Genomic DNA, 20345 nt, shown 5'->3' with positions numbered 1-20345 from the left:
CTGTTTTCCCCTTCCACCATCCTTACCATGCTGCTCCCAACTCCACTCTTTCTTTTTCCATGCTGCAGGGAGAACTGTTACTTTCCAGAACAATGGTGGTAATACATTTAATCAGGGCCCATTCTGCCAAGCACAGAGATGTCAACAAAGTTGTGGAATTTCACAGTTGGCATGGTTTTTTGCTTATTTCTCTAGAATCCTTCCTGTCTAAAAATTGAACTGTCACTCCTGGAAAAAATACTGGTTAAAAATGGAATTTCATTGGAAAATTCCACTGCTTTATTGTTGGCCATGACTAAATTTTACTCCATATTTAGAGCATTCTCAAATCATTCTCCATCTAAGAAGCTAATAAATCTATTACTTAATTAAGATTAGTTGCCCAGTTTTAGACCATTCATTGTGTAGTGGGGAAAGGGTATTATAGGGTCTCTAAAACAAAAACAAGTCCTAGGGAACAATTACTTTCCAGTCTGTGTGAGATCAGTTGAAAATACAGTAGGAATTCAGTGAACAGACTGATAGAGCAATCTGGATTAACAGGCTGCTTGGAGGAGATGGGACTCCATTTGGATCTTAAAGCAGAAGTAAATTACAGGTAAATAAAAAGTAAGAAAGGTAGCAAAAATACATGCAAATTTATAAAACAGGAGCAAGCATAGAGTGTCTATAGATTGCAAACAAGTATCTCCTTAATTATTTTAGAAGGAATATGTGGGGAGTAGTGGAGAAAAAGGTAGTAGGTAGAGTGGGACACAGTATCTAGGACTGAATGACTCTCAAGAAAGTGGCTGAGTATCTAAATCTAAAAATAACAAAACTGAATATAAAAATGAAATAGTTAATTAATTTAAATTTTAATACATAAATTAAAATATTAAATAAAAATAACCAAATAGCCAAAATCTAAAATAACCATTATTTGTTCACCTTGTTTAATGATGGCTTTCCCTATTAATAACACTGTATTCCATTCTTAGGATAACCACACCACCACCACATATAATACATATTGTATTTGCCATTAAAACCTCGGCAATGCCTACCTAAGAGAACCTACGTTCTTGTAGAAATTTTGTTTACTTTCCAGGTTTCTGAATACAAGACATAGGGATTACCGAGAGCCTTTTCACGCTTAAATTTCTTCATGTGTGCCTTTCTGTAGACAGGGGAACGGTGAAGAGGACTTTTGCCCCATTTCAAGTAAATTTGCTGCAAATTCACAGACCTGTTTCTAGGGCAAGTTTCCTTATTTGGTTTGTTTTTAAAGGCTTATGATTTATGTTTATCAGTACTAACATTTTCTAAAGGGGAGAAAAACCAAATTCTATATTCAAGAAGGATGGTAATGGTAAGAGAAATAAGTGGCAAGAAAACTCTTTTCCTTCCTCCCTCCCTCCCACCTTCCTTCCTCCCTTCCTTTCTGCCTTCCCTCCTTCCTTCCTTCATCCCTGCCTTTCTCCTTTCTATCTATCATCTATGTATCATCTGTCTGTATCTATCTATATATTCCCTTATATTGGTATTTAAACCACAATTGATTGCAGTGGCTTCATTTAACCTTAGGTAAATGAGAAGATGGGAGAAGATGGTTTTATGCTTGGTGAAATACTTTGATCAACCACTTTGGGAATGAAACATGAGGCCCCTAGATCATGATCTGGAAGGAAACAAATAAAAGGGTAATAAGTTGTTCTACAAATGCAAAATGAAGAGAAATTTGAAGGTGGATCAGAAAATGGGAGTAGGGGGGGATTGAAGAGAAGAAGGAGCTGGTCATCATAATAGCAGGAGGGACATCCAAAGCAATACCAGGTACCAAGAAATTTCCAGGGACAAGGCTAGCCAGATGACCATACAGTATTGCTAAGTACGTCCCCTCTGTCATTCCAAACTTAAGCTAAATCTCTAAACACAAAAATTACTAGTGGGGAAATTAAGAAAAGCAAGCTGTATTTCATGAATGGACCAATGGAGTGAAGAGAACAGCAAGGGGATATGAGACATGAGTGAGTTGAAGAGTTCAGAAGGAACAGGAAATTGGAGCAAGGTCTGACCATGAGAATGTAAACTACATTGAATTTGAAGAAATCTTGGTGAGTACTTCAGAATTTCCATTGGATGGGTATAGGGGTTTAAAGCAAATTCAATGTAATTCTCAGGATAAAATAATCTCATTGGCCATATAGTAAATATCTACACACTTGTCTATATGTCTATATCTATATCTTTACCCAAAGATAGATATACCATCTTTGTGTGCATGTTCCTTTCTCTATGGATTGAGATCATGGCTTTAAGTACTTGTCAAGAAATTTAAGTTATTAATATACTAATCATCTCAGAGCCATTTACCTTGCAACTTTGTTTAGTCCTATGGTTCTAAATGCCTACAGGGCACCTCTACCTCAGCAAATACAATTTCCCATAATTCTCCCTCCCTTCTCTCCTCCTCCTCCTCCCTTCCATTTTTCTGTCTCTGGTCATATCATTCTTCTAGTCTCCTAATTAATGGACTGAAGCCTTCCTTTACTTCTCTTTCTCTTTTTCTTTACATTCCTCAAGCAAACCTTTGGGTGTTTAAAATATATTTTGTATGTGTTTCCTTGCTTTCCTATTTTTATCACTAATAATTACAGGTTCTTCTAAATTTTATTCTCAATTATTAAAATATCTTAACTAGTCATACCACCTTGAGTCTTCCTTCTTCAACAACCATCTTTGCTTCCAAACCATCTGTGTTGAGTTTGTATTTAGCTAAAATGGAAGCATATTTCCCTAATTCCTTTCTCTGCATGGTTCTGGGTTGGCACCAGAAGAAATTTGTATGAGATTGGGAAAGTGAAAGTGAAGCAGCTGACATGACATTCTGAAAGTTGGTATATAGTATGAGGTGCTTTATAGTTCATGCATTTTGTCACTGATCTGCTGACTCACCTTTTGCTATAGGGAAATACCCAGACCTCCAACAGCTGCTAATTTCTTCCTCCAGCTTACGAGTCCTGGCCCAGGTGCATGTGAAGTTCCCTGATGACAGGTGTATGCTTCTTCCACATCAATCATGTTAACAGATTGCAGATGATGAGAGACAGGTGCAGGCTCCAGTTTGTCCTCATGGGTTCCAGTGAGTCCTTCCTCTCCCCTGCTTCATGTCCAGCTGGCCCTGATGACCTATAGTGACGTTACACTCAATTCCAGATGCAGAGGTCTTCCATACGCTTTTTCACCAGCTCCCACAGGGCCTCGATTCTAATTTCTATAATAAATCCCTTATTTCTTATCTCTCAATATGGCTCTTGTCCCCTAAGTGATACAGAAATTGGTACCAGAAGTATTTCTAGGAAAACAGAACTTTAAGCGTAGGTTCTCTGACATAGTTCTGGCTAATCTGGAATTAGTTCTCTGATTTGGTTAAGTTTAAAGACACTAATAATTACATTGTCCAGTGGTAAAGAGGACACCAGTGGTATATGGCATGCAATAGCAGTAAGGCGTACAAATTATCACTTATGGATAACTGCAATTAAGTGCTTAGAGAGAGTAAGGCTTTTGGTGAAAAAATAGTTGCTTTCATAAAATATCAGTGAAAATAAGTATAATGGGACGAATTGGTTGCTTTTATGTATGCTGGAAAACTTGAGGGAAAAAATTAATGAGTTTAAATTCCCAGATCAAAGTTCAAGAAAATGACCAGAAATCTTTTATGACTGCCCTGAAAGAAACATTTATCTCCTATAGCCATGGGACTATGGTTTCTGAAAAATAAACCCAGAGTCTAATCCTGTGGATGGCTGCATTACAGCACAAATTGAATTCAAATATCACAGGGGCTCTTGTGTTAAAGTTAGAACATGGATTGGTAAGGAAGGGACCTAGAAAATTTGGGTTGGGACATATGAGCAGGTTCTATTGAAGTGGAAATATTCTGCTTTTGGTGAAGAGAAGTCTAATTTGAATTACCACAATAGAGAGTTGCATTCTTACATCCAATTCCCAGACCCGAGGCCGTTCACAAAACCAGAGTCCCTTGAAAGAAGGGGAAGTTGGGCCTACTTGAGAAAGGAACTTGCAACACAGCTTAAATTTTATACTATAAATCTTCCTCTAGCCATCCTCAAAGGGACATGCAGTTGTTTACCAAACTAACCATACTTGGGGGATTGCTGACCACTTGCTGTGAAATGACCATAACTCACATAGATCCAAATGTCCCTGTGGTCCCCCAGGTAGAGTAGAAGCTCATGGTGGGTAGGTACGTAAGGGCCCTTGGCTTGGTTACATCTCACCATCGGTCCAGTGGATCACCAAACTCATTCTATGATTATTTTTCTAGCTCTAGAATGCATCTTTGGAACAGACATACTCAGCAGGTGTCAGAATCCCCACAATAGATCTTTGGCTCATGGAATGAGGGCTATAATGATAATAGATGATACATGGATAGATAGATAGATAGGTAGATAGATAGAGACAGAGATAGATAATAATATAATAATAATAATAATAATAAACAAAGTGGAAACCACTAGAACTGCCTCTACCTACCAAAACTGTATACTCAAAGCAATACTGCTCTGCAGGAAGGATTTGAGAGATTTATGCTACTATCCAAACTTTGAAAGATACACTGATAGTGATTTGTACCACATTCCCATTCAACTTATCTATTTGGCTGATGGATCTCTTTGGTTGGCAGGTAACAGACAGATCTTGAAAAAAGACAGTGGATTATCTTAAACATCAGGTGTTGACTTCAATTGCAGCTGTTGTTCCAGATGTGGTTCTTTGCTGGAGTAAATCAATACAACTCCTGGTACCTGGTGTACAGCTATTGGTCTGACTAATGCTTTTATCTCTGTATCTTTTGGTCAAAACCAACAGAAGCAGTTTTCTTTCAGTTCACGGAGCTCACAATAGGCATTCACTTTCTTACCTTAGGAGGTATATCAATTCTCCTGCCCTATATTGTAACATAATCTGCAGGGACCTCCATTAAACAGGACATCACACTGGTGGATTACATTGATGATAATATGCTGATTGGATCTGGTAAGCAGGAAGTAGCAACTAGTTTATATACCTTGTTAAGGCACGTGTGTACCAGAAGGTAGGTAATAAATCCCCCAAACATTCAGGGGCCTGCCACCTTGGTGAAATTTATAGAGGCCCAGTGATCTGAGGTATATCAAGACATTCCTTCCAAGGTGATAGACAAGCTGTGGCATCTGGACCATCCTACAACTACAACACTTAGTGAGTCTCTTTGGGTTTTTGAGGCAACATATCCCAACTTGAGCATGTTATTCTGACCTCTTTACCAAGTAACCTAAAAGTTTCCCAGTTTTGAGTGGGGCCCAAAATAAAAAGGCTCTGTAACTTGCCCAGGATGCTGTTCAAGCTACTCTGTCACTTGAGTCCCATGACAAAGATTCAATGGTGCTTTACGTGTTGATGGCAGATAAGAATACCATATGGAATCTTTTGCAGGCCCCTTCTCTGTAAGTTAATCACAGTACCAACCTTTAGGATTTTGAAGCAAGCTATCCCATCCTCTATTGAGAACAGCTTCTGGCTTGCTATAGGCTTGCCAATTGCTTTCTTTTAGCACTTAAAAATATCATTCCATTCTCTCTCATTTTTTTTAAGAAGTCACTCTCCAATTTATTCTTCCTCCTTTAAAAGTAATGTGTCATTTTTTTCCTTTGGCTGCTTTTAAGATGTCTCTTGGTCTTTGACTTTTAGCTATGGGCTGCTGATATGCCTAGGTGTTTGTCTTTGTTTTCTTTTTAATCCTGCTTAGGTTTGGTGGAGCTTCTCTGAATCTGTGACTTAAGTTCTTTTGGCAATCTTTAAAAATCTTGGCCAATATTTTGCACATTAAAGCTTTAGCCTCATTATCTCTCTCCTCTTCTTCTTCTATAATATTTTTACACAGATATTAGATCTTTTTACTATGTTCTGTATGTCTCTTACACACTTTTCAGTGTTTTTTTTAAATCCTTTGTTCTTTCTGTGCTTCAGTTTGGATATTTTATATTGTTCTATCTTCCAATTCACTAATTCTCTCTTTCTCTATCTCACCTGCTCTTACACTTATCTATTGAGTTCTTAATTTCAGTTTATCATATATTAGAATTGCTCTGGTTAAATTGCCTATCTCTTCATCTATTTTCTTGAATATATTCATCTTTTTTTACGATTTTTTTGATGTGCATCATTTTTAGTCTTTATTGAATTTGTTACAATATTGCTCCTGTTTTATGTTTTGTTTTTTTGGCCACGAGGCATGTGGGATCTTAGCTCCCCAACCAGGGATTGAACCCACACCCCCTGCATTGGAAGGTGAAGTCTTAATCACTGCACTGCCAGGGAATTCCCTGTATTAATCATTTTTAAAGTCTGTGTCTAATGATTCTGACACCTGGATCACCTGTCTGTTAAAAATTGTGACAATAATTTGAGGCTCTTCCTGAAGTCCTCTTGAGGGGAGTTTTCTTCTTTTGGGGAGGGTAGTCAGATTATGAACAGATCACCTTATTTCACTCATGGACTGAGATGTTTTGGAGATGAGTTTTCACCTTTACAGAGGCATGTCTATTTCTGGTCTACCCTTACTTCTGAGGTATAACCCTTCTGGGAAACTAATTAGAATTCTAAGTTGTTTATTAGGACCTTTTCTCTTCTGCCACCTTGATTTCTAATTTTTGTCTCCCCAACTTCATCAGGCAGTTTAAGCTCTTCTATTCTTTTCAGACTCTTAGCTGTCACTTTATACTTATTTTCTCCATGTTTTGGCTCCACAAATCTTATAAATTAGCAAGTACTCAAGGAGAAAAAATACCATGGAATGTCAAGCTTAAGAATGTAAGGCTAACCTCATTGTGCCTCTTCTTTTACTGAACGTGTCAGCTGCATTGCATGCTCTTTGATACCCTCAAACATTTTTCGTGTGATGGTAGTGGATGTGGGGTGGGAAAGGTATTTTATGCAGCTCCCCCTGTTGCTTTCTGTGGCCAGTTTTACCTATAGCAATCTACAGCACCATTACTGAAGTAGAAAATTCCCTCCTTGCTTTTTAAAAGAGTAATTTCTCTCATTTTACCTTCAAAAAATGCTCATTTTCTGCTTCATAGATGTAGATGAACCTGGAAACACACATAATTACTGATGGTGTAATTCTGGTTTTTATAACTTCTCATTACAAGGCCAGAACAAGCTCTCACTGAGCACTTTTACAGTTTTAAATCAACAAGTGTCCTTGGCAATAAATGAGAACTGATGAGAGACCTCCATGAGAATTTTTATTCATCTTTAATGGCCTAATCGTTCAGCATTTTAAATTGCCATTAATTTCAATGCCAGTAATTCTTGCTTTCATATGCTACACTTGGCCGGGAAGAGGACAGATAATTGAAAACCACAGATAATCCAATATCTCTTTTGACCATTAATTTTAAGCTTTATCTCCATGCTTTTTTTTCTTAACCAAAGATTTTACTGTACATAAATGTTTTTCATGTTTTCAGGGGACACAGAAACACATGAGAAAATTCGGCACATAAGAAAATCCCCAAAGACAAAGGGAAAGCCAAAGTAGAAGAGTAGGGGTCCTAAAAAATCTACAAATGAAAAAAAATTATCTCCAATAAGAAGGGGGATTTTTAAAATGGCTACTATGTATCAGGAACTTAAGATATATTTTTAATACTAACAACAGACCTATAAGGAGATATTACATCTATTTACACATTAGAAAACAGACCCATTTAACGAAGTGAGAGAGTGGCATGGGCATATATACATTACCAAATGTAAAATATATAGCTAGTGGGTAGCAGCCACATAGCACAGGGAGAGCAGCTCGGTGCTTTGTGACCACCTAGAAGGGTGGGATAGGGAGGATGGGAGGGAGACGCAAGTGGGAGGAGATATGGGGATATATGTATACATATAGCTGATTCACTCTGTGATACAGCAGAAACTAACACACCATTGTAAAGCATTATACTCCAATAAAGATGTTTTAAAAAAAAAAAAGAAAAGAAAGAAAACAGACCCTTTAACTAGTGAATGGCATTCCTAGACTTTCTATTATTAATGGGGAGATTTCAACCTTGTTTTAATTCTAAGTGATAAAAGAAAGTCAGAAAGAACATCCACTAAGGTTTTGAGTAGAGTAAAAAGGCAGTCTTTGAACTTTTAGTTATTTTTCATTTATATTTTCATTGAAACTTTTATCGAGATAATTTTAGATTCTCATTCAGTTGGAAGAAATAATACTGAGTTAATTTCCCATCATCTCTTTTCCTCCAGTAATATTATCTTGCTAAGCTGTATTACAATATCACAAGCAGTTTAATAACATTGATACAATCCACCAATCTTATTCGTATTTCTCATTTGTGTATATATATGTGTGTATATATATATATAGTTCTATACAATTTTATCACATGTGTAGGTTCATATATCCACCACCATGGTTAAGATAAAGAACAGTTGCATCCCCACAAGGATCTCTTCTGTGATTCTGTTATAATCACACCCACCTCCCTCCCACTCTCCTTCCCAGGTCCCTATTCCCTGATAACCACTACTCTGCTCTCCATTCTTAAAATTTTGTCATTTCAAAAATGTTACATAAATGAAATCATATAGGATATATTCTTTTGGTATTGGCTTTTGTTTCCACTCAGCATAATTTCCTGGAGATTCACCCAAGGTGTCATGTGTCTCAGTAGTTCATTGTTTTTTAATGCTGAGTAGTATTCCATAGTTTGGGTTTGCCACAGTTTGGTTTACCATTCACCCACTGAAGGACATCTGGGCTGCTCCTAGTTTTGGGCTTTTATGAATAAAACTACTATCAGCGTTCACTTATAGGTTTTGGTATGAACATAAGTTTTAATTTGGGGGAATAAGTGCCCAATAGTGCATTTGCTACGCCATATGGTAATGCATATTTAGTCTTTAAAGAAACTCCCAACTGTTTTCCACAGTGGCTATACCACTTTACATCCCCAGCAACAGCAATGTAGGGCTCATTTAGGGTCTTCAAAACCTCACCAGCATTTGGTGTTGTCACTTTTTTATTGTAGTTATTCTGATCGGTGTTTTGATATCTCACTGAGGTTTTAAGTTGCATTTCCCTGAGGACTAATAATGTTGATTGTCTTTTCATGCTTTTTGCACTTGTTTTAATTCTCCTATTTAGCACGAAGATTTGCATTATTAGTGACTGGGAGAATAAAAGAAAACTTGATTTTAAAAAATCCATCCTCATATTCTCTCCTCTATTGAGACTATAGTTCCTCTTGACTAAATTTCTTATCCAAAATCAAGTAGACCGTCACTAAGTACTCTTATTCAGAACTGTAGTTATTATAAAGATGCTGAAATGGATATTCATTTATACACTTCCTTTGGAAAACTTTTTAATATGAAAAAATTTCAAACATACAGTAAAATGAATACTAACCATTATTTCATTGTAACCATTTTCATGTAATGATTGCCCCAAGCTTCATTAATTACCAAAAGTTTGCCAATATTATTTCACCTATCTTTGCAATTTTTATTATTTATTCAGAGTATTTTAAAGCAAATCTCTATGTCAAATAACTTCACCCATGAATTAACACCTTTCCTGACAAGGTGGTCATGCGATTGCCTAAGCTGGAAGACATAAGTTGATCGTGGAGCAAAGGTTCAAAATGCTCTCTTTTTGTATTGTTGAAAAAATAATCAGTGCAGAACATGACCTATTAGGCAGGTGTACTTTTTGGAATGTTTTACTGAATTGCTTTTAACATAATTACTCTTTTTCTGTGATGAACACCACTGTTTTATACATATAAGTAGACTGATCATTTTGTGCTATGGTGTTGATAAAATAAAAAAGATGTTTCCTTATTAAATGGAAAGTTATATGAGATAAACAGGAGCATCTACTCCATGTATAGGACAGTTGTTTCTCTGACTTTAAGCCTTTGTTTTTTTCCTTTCTACTGTAAGAAATGACTTTTAAGTTTAAGCCTCAGTTAACTTTTGCAAACATGTCCAGTTCCACCACAAATTCTGCTGTTTTTGGAAGATTTCTGCTTGATTTCTCCATGATCCTGTAAATGACAATGAGGTCATCTCACAGTTGCTTCTTTTCTGAAAAACACAGCTGGCTCAGTTTGGTCAGCAACATTCTCATTGTTGCATTTCCCAAATCAACATGGTATTTCAATTGACCTCTTCAGAACAGATTGTATCTATGTAATATCCTTCCACAATAAAACCTGCATAATCAAATGACTACAATAGCCATTGAGTGGTATGTCCCTTACTCTGGACCAGAATTGTTCTATTCCATATCCTTTCAATAACTCTAGCTCACTGAAATTTTAAAGTTCAGATTTTCTCAAGCCAAACATAAGTGATGGTTGATGTTTGTCTTCCACCCACTCCTTACCAGGAGTACTGCATTGTTTGTGACAGAATTCCTTTTGATTTTGTATAGATCATAATAATTCATAAATTATTTGATTTCCCTATTGTTTTGTGTTTTGTTTTTGTTTGATTTTGATCGTTGAGTCACTTTAGCTCTTTTTTTCTAAACATGGTTACACATTTTATTGAACAACTTGTATATTTAAGGATGTGCTGAACACAAGCAAGTATGTTCAAGACCCTTCTAAAATAATCTCTCATGGTACACATATTTTTCCTTCATAGGAAAGGAATTTTAAGTTTACTCTTAATTGTGATTATTTGATTGAGCTATATCTCTCCCTCTATTGCTGTACTGCTGTATCCCTAGAACTTAGCAAACCACTGGCTCATAGCTTTTGCTATGCCAGCTATCAACTTATTGCATCTCAGCTCCAAATATACGCTTTACTGTCTGCTCCATGATAATGGAGATGGACCTAGCAAACAGGACTCCTTGGCCAACTGGCACAATGCTAACCCTTGTCAATAGAAAGCGCTGTGTAGGGGCTTCCCTGGTGGCGCAGTGGTTGAGAGTCCACTGATTAGACCTTCACTGATAATGTGCTGAATAAATATCTGTTGAAAGAAAATAAGAAAAGAAGGAAAAAGAAAATGGAGGGAGGTAAGTAGAAAAGAGAGAGACAAGGAGAGAGAGAGAGAAAGAGAGAGCTCTAAATTGTTACTATCATATCCCCAAACCAGCTGTGTGATTATTTACTATTATTATTTGGAGTTAGAAATTTAAAAAGACAAACTGAATTTTTTTTTTTTAATTTTTGGCCTTGCTGTGCAGCATGTGGGATTAGCTCCCCGACCAGGGATTGAACCCACTCCCCCTGCAGTGGAAGCACGGAGTCTTAACCACTGGACTGCCAGGGAAGTCCCCTAAAAAGACATACTGAATTTTGTGAACATAATCTTGTGCCACTGAATTACTTGTAATTAATTTATCCACTCTTTATTCATTCCTTCACTAAAACTTTTAGAGAAACTATTTTGCCAAGCTTATGATAATAGATTTCTTAGGTTAATGAGAGAATTGATAAATTGGCAGAGAGAATCCAGACTATAAAGCCAGTAGAAATTTCTCCGAATATCAGATTTCAGGAACCCTAGATTTCAAGACTGACTTTAAATCAACTACATAATACTTCTCCTGTCCCTCTCCCACTCTCAACTCTTACCAATAAAGGAAATAATGAATGAATAAATAGGTAGGTAATTTAATTTCTGTTCTTTAAAATCTCACTGTCAGGAAATGCTGCTTAACGTCTAAATTAAATTCCTTACCCACCTTTTCTGTTCTTTTTTTTTTTTTTATAGACCAAGGACATCCTTCACTAGTTATACATAGCCATTCTTTAAATTCTTATTAAATCACTCCTTTAGCTTCCCTTCTGCAAGTTAAATATTCCAATTTTATTCTCTCACCATAGTTTCATTCTTCTTAATTCTGTCTTCCTGAACTTTTTCCAAGTTTTTCACACTTGTCTCAGTCAGTTCAGGCTGCAAATACCATAGATTGGGTAGTTTAAACATTAAATATTATTTCTCACAGTTCTGGAGGCTGAGAAACCCAAAATCAAGGTGCTGGCAAATTCAGCATCTGACGAGAGCCCTCTCCCTGGTTTGCAGATGGCTGCCTTCTTGCTGTATCCTCATATGGCAGAGAGAGAGGATGGGGGACTCTGGTCTCTTCTTCAGATAAGGGCACTATTCCCACCATGGAAATTCCATCCTCATGGCTTTATCTAAACTTAATCTAAAACTCCCAAAGACCCTACCTGCAAATACTATCACAGTGAGGATTAGGGTTTCGATACATGAACTTGGGTGGAGGAGCAGAAACATTTATTCCACAGCAACATTCATCCTAAATGGCACTGTACTTTCTTCGGCGATCTCTTGTCAAGTTTGATAATCCTGACTTAATGCAAGTGCCTCCTCAAATGCTTTGGCCTTCTATATGCTTGTTTGTGTATTTGGGTATCAGTGATATGTTAAACACCTTTAGTTATAATATTAAAAACTTTTCACAGGTAGAGTAAACCTGTGTATACCTAAGATAGAAATTGTATATATGGAAAAGATGGGAGTTAGTGGAGGAGGACAGGAGGACCTAGAGACATACCTGGAAGGCAAACTGTGATGGAAACATTACATAATAAGCACTTGGACTACTTGGAAGAACTGTTTAAAAAACTATTTACAAACACACTAATAAAATTATTGACTCTTTTCTATCCATAAAGCAACTCCCTAAGAGTCTTTTCCTATGCAAGCAGTTCTGTGTGTACTTGAAAGTTATAAAGACAGGCTTCTTTAAATTATTCTTAAATCAGACACTATGCTAATTCAGAAAGGCCTTAGAGGACCCTTTCAATTCATTGATCCCAATATGAATAATTTCCCACATTTTAAGTCTTTAGAATTGGGATGCATTTCACAAGTGATGGTATCCTGCTACTGGCTTGGCTCCTTCAGCTTCTGGCAGCCCTACTCCTCCAGGAGAGGCACCTCAACTCCCTCTCACTCTAATCCTGACCTGATGCCCACCCCAATCTGTTCCTTGGACAACTTGCACTCTCTTGTCAGTGAGAAGCCCTTGATAGTAAATGCAGACTTCAAGAAGGGTGGATTTCCTTGGGCTATTAACTGCTTATGATGTCTATCAGCTGAAGAAAGCATCCATTAATGACCCTTCTTTTATTTTTTTAATTTATTTTGCTAAAGTATAGCTGATTTACACAGTTGTTAGTTTCTGCTGTACAGCAAAGTGATTCAGTTATATATATACATATATATATATATATGCATATATATATATATATATATATATTCTTTTTCATATAAAATTCCCTGTGCTATACAGTAGGACCTAGTTTTTTAACCATTCTATATACAATAGTTTGCGTCTCCAATCCAAAAAGTGAATACAAGGCACACACACCTGAGACTGAGGGAAAGTGTAAAAAATATCTTAATGTGCATACAATAAAATAAGTGATAAAAAAATCAAACAAAGTCATTAAAAAAAAAGCAAACAAAATCACAAAGAGTTTTTAAATTGATGGTGTCTTCACACATATAGACCAATGGAAAAGAACAGACAGCCCAGAAATAAACTCAAGCATGTATGATCAACTCATCTTCAACGAGGATGCCAAGAACACACAATAGGGATATGATAGTCTCTTCAACAAATGGTGCTGGGAAAACTGGACATCCACATGCAAAAGAGTGAAATTAAACCCTTATCTTACACCATACACAAAAATCAACTCAAAACAGATTAAAGATTTAAACGTAAGACCTAAATCTATAAAACTCCTAGAAGAAAACATAGGGCAAAATCTTCCACATATTGGTCTTGGCAATGACTTTTTAGATATGACATCAAGAGCACAGGTAACAAAAGCAAAAATAGACAAGTGGGGCTGCATATATATAAGAAACTCCTACAACTCAGTAGCAAAAATTTATATAACCCAATTTAAAGATGGGCAAAGGTACATGGTTGGTGGGAATGTAAGTTGGTGCAGCCACTGTGGAGAACCATATGGAGTTTCCTTAAAAAACTAAAAATAGAGTTACCATATGATCCAGCAAACCTACTCCTGGGCATATACTCAGAGAAGATGAAAGCTCTAATTCAAAAAGATACATGCACCCCAATGTTCATAGTAGCACTATTTACAATAACCAAGACATGGAAGAAACCTAAGAGTCTATCAACAATGAATGGATAAAGATGTGTTGTACACACACACACACACACACACACACGCATGCACAATGGAATATTACTCAGCCATGAAAAAGAACAAAATAATGCCATTTGCAGCAACATGGATGGACCTTGAGATTATCATACTAAGTGAAGTAAGTCAGACAGAGAAAGACAAATATTGTATGATATTACTTATCTGTGGTATCTAAAAAATTGTACAAATGAACTTCTTTACAAAAGAGAAACAGACTCACAGACATAGAAAACAAAGTTATGGTTATCAAAGGTGAATGGGGGATAAATTCGGAATATGGGATTAACAGATGCAACTACCATATATAAAATAAACAACAAGGACCTACTGCATAGCACAGGGAACTATATTCAATATCTTGTAATAAACTATGATGGAAAAGAATAGAAAAAAGAATATAGTCATATAAAATATATACGTATAACCAAATCACTTTGTTGTACACCTGAACTAACACAATATTGTAAATCAACTGTATTTCAAAAACAAAAAATGCACAAAGGACTCAGTCATTTCTCCAAAGAAAACATACAAATGGCCAATAGATATATGAAAATATACTCCTCATCACTAATCATCAAGGAAATGCAAATCAAAACCACAATGAAGTATCACCTCACACCTATTAGAATAGCTATTATCAAAAAAAAAATGTAGCAAGTGTTGACAGTATATGAATAAATTGGAACTCTTGCACACTGTTGGTGGGAATGTAAAATGATTCAGCTGCTATGGAAAGTAGTATGGAGGTTTCTCAAAAAATTAAAAATAGTGTGAGCATATGATCAGCAATCCCCTCTTGGGTATATAAATAATTGAAATAATTGAAATCAGGAACTCGAAGAGATATCAGCACTCCCATGTTCACTGCAGAATTCTTCACAATAGCCAAGATATAGAAACAACCTAAAAGTCTATGGCTAAATGGATAAAAAAAATATGGTGTACACATACAATAGAATACTATTTGGCCATAAAAAAATGAAGGAAACCCTGCCATTATGTAATGATATGGATGAACCTAGAGGACATTATACCAAGTGAAATAATACTGCATGATTCCAAAACTCAGAAACAAAGAATAGAATTGTGGTTGCTAGAAGCTTGGGGTGGGGGGTAGGAAATGAGGAGTTACTGTTCAACAGGTATAAAGTTTCAATTATACAAGATGAATAGTTCTAGAGATCTGCCTACTACCTTGCACCTGTACTTGACAATACCATATTTAAGGCAGATCTCATGTTAAATATTCTTACTATAATAAAAAAGATGGTGGGGCTTCCCTGGTGGCACAGTGGTTGAGAGTCCGCCTGCTGATGCAGGGGACACGGGTTCGTGCCCCGGTCCGGGAAGATCCTACATGCCGCGGAGCTGCTGGGCCCGTGAGCCATGGCCGCTGAGCCTGCGCGTCCGGAGCCTGTGCTCCGCAACGGGAGAGGCCACAACAGTGAGAGGCCCGCGTACCACAAAAACACACACAAAAAACAACAAAAATAAAAAGATGGTGTCATATTCAAAGAAAAACGATAATAACAGTTAAACATTCTCATATGGTGTGTATCTTGATGGCCCTAATGCCTTCCCACCCTTACACCCACCCTCAATAGCTCCACAGGCTCCAGTGCTGTGACTAGTTTTCCTCTTTCCAGGACCCAATGAATGGAATGGCACTGGATCTCACCAGGCGATGCTCTCTGTGTCACCAATAACATATATTTTTAGGCTTCTAATATCAATCTTATCTTTGGGGTTCTACTGAGTCTGAGCCACAACTCTGACTTTGAACATGGGTTAAGATTAATGCCAAGAAAACCAAATTTAGAAGGTGTTCAGCTACAAAGATAAAGCAATGCCCATCAGCCCCTCCTGCTGGTGTTAGCTGAGCATCCTTAATTGTGTGGTTGCCTACACAGGGCCTTTTATTAGAGCAAACCCAGTAATTGAAAATTTTTCATGGGGACAATTTGCCTGGTGGGTGCCATTATCCTTTTTTATTTTGACAACTACCCATTTCTTTATGAACTGGGTTGTGTACAAGAGCTGTGTAGACAGGAGGAACAAAACCTGAAGACATGTCCCATTAGGTTGAAAGGTTTTGAACTCTGTTTTGTAGCCTGCCAGAGAGTAACAAATCTAGTTCTATTCAGGAATTTAATTCACATCTCATTAAGTACCTCGGCAAAATCCAACATCAGCCCTGAAAGGCTAATTTGATTAAAGAATTGATGGACATTACTTCTCTCAGACTAAAGAAGTTAATTTTAATGGAGGTAATAATATCTCCCTAGCAGATTATTGTGAGAATGAAATAAACTAGCTAGTATATTCTAGGTGTTTTATACATTATAAAATGCTAAGCAAATGTAGGTAAGTATCTTTATTCTTTTGTTATAGTCTCCAGGTTCCACCTCTTATTTCTTTCCTTTTCTTTTTCCTACATCTTCCTCAGAGGTCTTAACCTAATTATTTAGCTAAGGGAAACCCTCAGGCCTGGCTTACTGTCACCTCATGTTTTCAACTAGTAAATTGGTTCAATAAACACATTTGGAAAGCTACCATGGGCAAGTCACGGAGTTGTTATACTAATATACAAGATGTTAAAAAACAGCACACAGACACAATGTATGCTATATTCCAAAGTGAGGCCACTATGCACACATTTTGGAATATCTAAGAAACAGACAACTCTTAAACCCTTACTTATACTGGGTGCATAGAAGGGCTGGGAGCTGGAGATTAAAGGTGTATTTGTGGAGCTTTGGAGAGCTATTGGGCACTCTAACCCAAGAAGGCAAAGTAGGAGATGCTACCTCCTATCCCCAAATCAAGAGAGGAGCTTCAAATGCAACACCAGGGTTTAAATGTGAGCCTGTGTTTTGCTGAAAGCCTGCTTTCGGTTAGGTTCGTTGGACTCGCTGGCAAAATAACTATTCTCTCACACAAATAAACAGCTTCAATCAAATCTTTAATAGAAGGTGATTTAACTTAATTTCAATATACAATCATTAAAAGGAAAGGAATAAGAATATTAACAGAGTATATAAATTTCAATATACAATCATTAGAAGGAAAGGAATAAGAATATAAACAGAGTATATAACAGAGCATACATCACCGAATCGGGCCGACACCTACTTCCAGATCCAAGCAGCAGCTGAGAAGTCCCGAGTAACAGCAATCTGGAGCCCCAGTTGGGAAGGGTCCAATGTTCGCTGATCCCCGGGAACTGGCCAGATTCCCAAGGCCCAGGAAGCTTCGTGACTTACTCCCTTCTTTATCTGTTGGTTCCCAGGACTCGCTAGCACCATTTCTGCTGAGCTGCATGTAGTCTAGCAGTTTGGCATGTAGCTCTTTCAGGGTCTTTGTTTAGTCAAAGGCCTATTGTTGCCTCTAAGCCTGAACAAGACTATTTTACTAGCTTCCCCAATTATAGACAGCCTGGTCTATAATTTTCTCTTGAAAAATTTAAAGGGTAACAGATAGAATGCCTAGGAAAGAGCCAAAAACATAAAATGACTGCATTAGGTACCTGGGTTCCCATGGTTTGTCAGTGGAAATAGGATCCTATGTGATTCATGCTACAAAAAGCCAGGATAGTTGCCTGAGGTCGTTTCCAAGTGGACTACCCAGAGTGGCACCCCATTAAACGCAATGAGGACCATGATAATCAAGCATGCTTAACCTCCACAAGCAAATGTCATTTGTGTTTGATTGTGGCTTTGAGAGAAGGAATTGTCTTATTAATTACTAACCTGGATCGGTATGGGCATCACTCCCATGAGACTTGCTGTGTGGTACATGAAAGGTGCCTTTGGATGATTTCACACAGACATATTTAATATTATGGAACGAGGACACTTCAAGTATATGTCACACAGACATGCACTTAGACCACATGACATTTATTGATATTTATGCTTAAATCCACTTTGATATTCAGTATGGCAGTGGGAAGTGGGAAGGCAGTGTAGACACTGAAAAATAAAAGGACAGGAAAAACAGATGATTCTGGTAGTACTGACACACATTTTTAAAAGATCTGTCAGTATTTTTGCAACCAGATGTATTAATTATATTTTATTGAACCATGGTGGAAGATAATATATTCTCCCCATCTTAAAAATGAAGAATCTGAAAATAAGCTAAAGAAACTCAAGGTAATGTTTCGTGAGGAAAGGGAAAAGGTTAGTGCAAGGAAACCCATCCATTGAATAAATCTCTGCTTACACTTCCACTGGAATAATTTTCAAAGTTGTGCTGACTATACTGAGATGTAGGAGAAAGAAAACCCCTACCCACAACCTTTCTACCCACTGGGTAACACCTATAAATGTTCTTACATGTGTTCTCTGGGCCCAGGGAAAAGTAGTTTTGCTTGTATTCTGCATACCTTCTGTAGGAGACCAGATCCCTCCTAGGACTCAAGAATTACCAAAGCTGCTTGAGTTCACACTCTGGGTGCAAGTGACAAAGGCCCAGCCCAAGCAAAAAGGGGAAATTTTGGGCTCATGTACAAGCATGGATGGAGAGAAGTTGGCCTTCAACACGTGCAGAAACAGGAGCTCAAATACCACCAGGATGCCTCCTCCCTACAGCTGCAGTGTGTTTCCACTTCTTTCTCTCCAACTGGAGCTCAGCTTGTAGGGTGTGTGTATTGGGGTAGTGGGGGGACAGGATGTTGGTGCCAGAGTCACATTCTTCTTATGGCTTAGGGAACAAGAAGGAATAAGAAAATTGGCTTCTCTCTCATCTCCAGTTTGTAAACATAGGATAAATAACCTGAATGGTACACTTTGGGTCATACACCCACCCCCGGGTATAATCACTCTGGACAAAGGAGAGCTACCAAAAGAGGTGTATCCTGAGCACAGGCCCAACTCGTTGGCCAGCAGGTGAGTCTGTTATGAGAGGGGCAACACAGATGCTGCGTAGACATCACTAGAGCCACTTCAAAATGCAAGCAAACGCAACACCCCACTGGGAAATTACTGATGTATGTGTATCCTAAAGGAATGTTACATAAAAGCAAAGAAATATTAACACGTGAAATCTGGGATAATCAATTTTTATAGACAGATCATTGACTTTGACAAGGAGCAAAGTCAGAATTCATCTAAACATTTCATTTGTTCTTTCATGAAGGATAATATCTTTTCTTTGGTAAGATCAAAAGAAAAAGCAGTAACTCGATTAGAAGTGGTACAGTGTGCTAACTTTATTATTGGCTATTCCACCAATCTCTGTTGTATTATTCCCATGTTTAGGCACGCCGTTCCCAAATGAGAAAAAGGACAATCACACCAATCTATATCAATTTGGAATACTTATTGTACATCCTAATGCATTTCTTAATATCCATGGTGCTCTTTAATCAAGAATATAAAGCCATCTACTTAGGATTTGCCACTCAAAGTGAAGAACATTCTTAGAATCACAGAATAAGTAAGTTTACAAATATAGCAACCATCAATATCACACATTTTCCGAACCATAACTCTAACATGGATGTATATCATTTCTCTAGACCTTGCAAATTCTTTAAAAAGTCCATTTTACCAGTACTGGAAGAGTATGCTTTCAACCATGCAGCCAGCCAGAGGGACCATTTTATATATGGAGTGTGCTTCTCACAAAAAAACCCTCTCCTTCCTCTGAAATGACAGAACTGTAGCTATATCTGAAGAGAAAATGAATTTCAGTGACAACCATTAGCTAAAAACATGCATAAATTCCTATAGCTGATATGAGAGGAATGGTATATTGCACTGTATTATGCCTACCTCTGTCCAGAGGACAGCAATCTGGCCTGTCTTCAGGGTGCCTGGACTTTTCTCCCATTTGATACGCAGGATGCTTGGTATACTCCCTGGGGAACTGTTTGATACTGAGGATACCTCTGAGGAGAAGGTCCTTGCAAAACCTAATCCATCATGTTTATTTTCTAAGAATGAAGTTCACTGCTCTTCAAATCCTGGATTTGCTCATCAGTACTTCCCTTAGTTTGATAAAGCTGAATTAAAAGTACTTTGTTCAAGGAACAAGCCTGGGCAGAAGAAATAACACTGTTCTGCAGAAAAAGGCATTCAACATTTAGAAACTTTT

The sequence above is a fragment of the Hyperoodon ampullatus genome, assembly GCF_949752795.1.
Source record: "Hyperoodon ampullatus genome assembly, chromosome: 4".
Classification (NCBI taxonomy): Eukaryota; Metazoa; Chordata; class Mammalia; order Artiodactyla; family Ziphiidae; genus Hyperoodon; species Hyperoodon ampullatus.
This window is presented reverse-complemented; position numbering follows the sequence as displayed.